At 52.4% G+C, this 4,044-nt stretch overlaps 1 pseudogene; it reads right to left on the minus strand.

The window, feature by feature from the left end:
- Positions 1 to 308: 308 nt before the first annotated feature.
- LOC100340964 (egl nine homolog 1 pseudogene) lies at positions 309 to 1,105 on the minus strand (annotated as a pseudogene).
- Between the last annotated feature and the right edge of the window lie 2,939 nt (positions 1,106 to 4,044).

Raw genomic sequence — 4,044 nt, forward strand, 5'->3', positions numbered from 1 at the left:
CAAACAAAATATAAGAATGAAAAAATTCCACACAGGGCACTTATTTCATGTCCAGATGTAAAAACCATTTTCCACTGATAGCTTACCTTCCTCCCATAAGCAATCACAGATTCTGAATGGATCATGCAGTACAAAGCTGCAAGAGTGAAATCTTCTTGTATGATGCTCCACAAAACAGTTGTATTTTTCCCTTATTAAAATGCACAGTTGTTTTCTATTTTTATTTATCCCATTTATTTGTATTCATAAGTTAACAGTGTCAACAATTATTGTAGTGAACCGATGGTAAGACATATTTACTGATTGACTCAGACTCCTTTTTCACCTGTTAGAAATTTTATTTTAGCTCTTGGTCTCTCATCTGCATCAAAATACCCAACAGTTCCTGTACACCTTGTAGCATATGCTGGTTGTACTTCATGAGGGTTGCAAGGGTCAGACCAGAAGAAGAGCAGTCTAGCAAATTTGGGTTCAATGTCAGCAAACTGGGCTTGCCTTCTGGAAAAATTCGAAGTATACCTCCACTTGGCACCTCATTCTTTATTAAGATAATATATACATGTCACACGTCTCCTATCTCATGTGGATTATCAACATTCTGCACATAACCTGTCCCATTGCCTGGATAACATCCATGGCTTTTGCCCGGCCATTGATTTTGTAGTTGCCCATCTTCTTGTTACAGTGGCGGATCAGGTTGTCCATGCTGCTCATCAGCAGCCCAGTGGTTCCACAGCCGGGCTCCTTGCCCTCGATCCAGGTAATCTTATCCCTTCTGATGTCCTAGGACAAGTCGCTGTTCTGGCTAACCAGCTGGCCATCTGCGAACCTGCCTGTGCTATGCAGGACTCACATCTCGTCGCCTATCTTGTCCAGGAAGTCGTCCACTACAGATGCCCTGCTTGTTCATGCAAGGCAGCGCCGGAAGTGACTTCATCTGTCCTTTGGGCTGCAGACCGCAGCTATGGCTCAGGCCCTCACGGGGCATGTTGCTAGGCGGGTACAGGTTCGTCTTCTCCTGATACAGCAATGGGCAGGTCAGCGGCTCCTCCTTCCCTGGCTCTGCCTAGGCCACCGCTGCCGGGCCCTGGAGGCTGGGGTTCATGGCTATGGCTGGGTGGGCCACGGACTTGGCCTTTGCCTTGGGCGCATCTCCTGGCCTCCCGGGCTACTGCCCCATCTGCCCTGAGCCGCGGTGTGGTGGGAAAGGCCAGGCTGCTGGTGCGGGCCTGCCTGCAGCCAGAGGCGCCCTCACTGCCCTGGCACAGGAGTTCCTGCTCCTTCCAGTCCTGGCGCTGGTGGGACCACAACACAGCAGGTTCTCCATCTTCCCACAGGGCTCACAGTACTGCTGGTCCCGCTTGCTCTGTCCCCACCGACCCAGGTCAGCGGCAAAGCAGTGGGTGGTGCAGGCCTGCCCGGGTGCCCATTGTCGCCTCCACTGCCCTGGCACAGGAGCTCGTGCTTCCTCCAGTCCTGGCGCTGGTGAGGCCGCAGCACAGCAGGCTCTCCATCTTCCCACACAGCTCACAGTTCTGCCGGTCCCGCTTGCTCCGGCCCCGCCCCCCAGGCCCGCCGCTGTCATTGCCCTTGGTGGAGGCAGCGTTGGTCGAGCAGGAGAGGTGGGGGCTGGACTGCCTAGTCCATGGCCTGGGAGCTGGGAGAGCGGCAGGGAACGTTTCTGCGCCATGCACCTGCCGCCAGCCCCTCTCCTTAAGCAGGCCGGCTTCCCCGCCCTCGGCCAGGCAGCTTTCTCATCCTTGGGGATGGCCCCGCAGCGCCAGCAGCTGTTTCAGCGCCTCATCACGCATGGGCTGAGGGTGTACGGCCTGCGTGAGGACCAGGGTCTCTGCTCTGGGCGCGGTAGACCAGCAGCCTTCCAGGCCGCCGCCTCGCCACCCCGGGCAGCCGGGCCCAGCTTGTGGAGCAGCGCAGGGCATGCGCACAGACACCGCTGCCTGGTGGTGACCAGGGCTGGGGGCTCATGAGGGCGGAGGAGGGAGAGCGAGGGCCGAGGGGAGCTCAAGGGGGTGGTGGCCCCATATATGCTTGGTTTAGGACACTAAACGATTTTTCCCTGAGAATAAACTTGAAAAGGCTTTTTCCTCTCTCTCTCTTTAACATTGTCCTGGATGCATAATTATGGAAATCAAGCACACAAAAGGAAATTTAAGGTATAGGGTAAGCTTTTAAGCAACAGAACTGTTAACATGTTAATGATATTAGTATATATACAGATAATCCAACATTAGCCAAAACCAAATATGAGCTGATAGGTGAATTAAGCAAAATTATTGGGTACAGGATCAACACAATCAAGTGGGTTACCAGGTACGCATAAAAAGCAAATAGAAAACAATGGTAACGGACAAAGTACAATCCAGAAAATGAATATCTGTATTAGAAATACTCTTCAAATCCATATTTAACAAAATCAAATGACTGAACAGAAAAATAAGCCAAGAACACAAAGAGAAAAAGGCCCAGAATCCGTAATCACCTGAAGATTATGGCAAGCTCCAGTTTCAAGGTCTGAACAGGATCTCAGGAGATGGGATCCTGAGGGCAGGACAGTGCCCCCTGCTGTCGGGAAGGCCAAGTTTCACGCCTGAGGCCAAGCCCCGCCTCTCACTGCCCCTACCCAGCACAAACCCAGGGGTCCGCCCTCAGGCTAGGGACGATGATGATTGGGTGCGTCCTCTGTGACGTCGTGTCGCCTTTGTGACTGTAGAATCAGGCACCCCAGGGCAGCACTGCAGACCCTGGGGGATCCTCTTTCCGTTTCCGCCGAGTTCAGCTCCTGGTTCTGCTCCCGAGAGCCCCAGTCGGCCCAGGCATTTCTACCCTGAACTCCCCTCAGCACAGGGCCCTGAGAGGATGCCTGGAGTCCCTGGACAACGGAAACGGGGAGTGTGAGGTTCCCGGGCCCAAAGGAGGTGAGAGGGGTGGGCCGCTGGGGCCCTGGTGTGCTGCCCTGTCTCAGCATGCAGAGACTCTGCCTGAACCTGGCCTCACCTCTCCAGGTTGTGTGGGGAGAAGGAGAATCTGAACCTCACACGTGACCTGATTTCCTTGAGTTGGGCACCAGGGTCTCAGGTCCATAGCTTTCCCTAGGGTCTGAGTCAGCATTTTTGTTGCTAATGACGTAACAGCAGAGACTCAACGGTGTATTTACCACACACTTTTGGCCAAGGATGAGGGGCAGGGTGTGGGGATGGATTTTCTGCTGGTGCAGGCTTGGGATAGCACAGATCCCACGTGGACAAATGGAGCGTGGGGGAGGCCGACCCCAGGTAGTGTGAGCACCAAGACCTGGAGCCTGGGGAACCTGAGTGTGGGTTCCACACGCTGCCTCCCAGCGCTCATTCCATGTCATGTCTTTGGTAGAAATTTGCTTCCGTATATTCACAGTCTGCCCACTTGTGTAGGAACTGTGTGCCATGATTTGAATGTTACACTGCTGTTTTCTTTGGAACCTGAGTTTACTCCATGCTAAGATTTGTAGAAGGAAAGAGGATCTTTTGTTTTCTGCTAAGTTTGATTAATAATGTAAACACTAATGGAATGGCGACCCAGGTAAATAAATGAGCCTAGGTCAGTTCAGGTTTTTATTTTATTTTATTTTATTTTATTTTATTTTTTGACAGGCAGCATGGGCAGAGAGAAAGGTCTTCATTTACCGTTAGTTCACCCTCCAATGGCTGCTGCAGATGGCGCACTGCGCTGTTCCGAAGCCAGGAACCAGGTGTTTCTCCTGGTCTCCCATGCGGGTGCAGGGGCCAAGCACTTGGGCCATCCTCCTTGCCCTCTCAGGCCACAGCAGAGAGCTGGACTGGAAGAGGGGCAACTGGGACTTAATCTGGCGCCCTGACCAGGACTTGAAACTGGTGTGCTGGTGCCACAAGTGGAGGATTAGCCTATTGAGCCGTGGCACCAGCCATGTTTTTTTTTTTTTTTTAAGATTTATTTATTTATTTGAAAGGCAGAGTTACAGAGAGGCAAGATGTAGAGAGAGAGAGAGAGAGAGAGGGAGAGAGAGAGAGA

This window comes from Oryctolagus cuniculus, chromosome 2, assembly GCF_051225735.1.
Source record: "Oryctolagus cuniculus isolate XC-2025 breed Fujian yellow rabbit chromosome 2, ASM5122573v1, whole genome shotgun sequence".
NCBI classification, from domain to species: Eukaryota; Metazoa; Chordata; class Mammalia; order Lagomorpha; family Leporidae; genus Oryctolagus; species Oryctolagus cuniculus.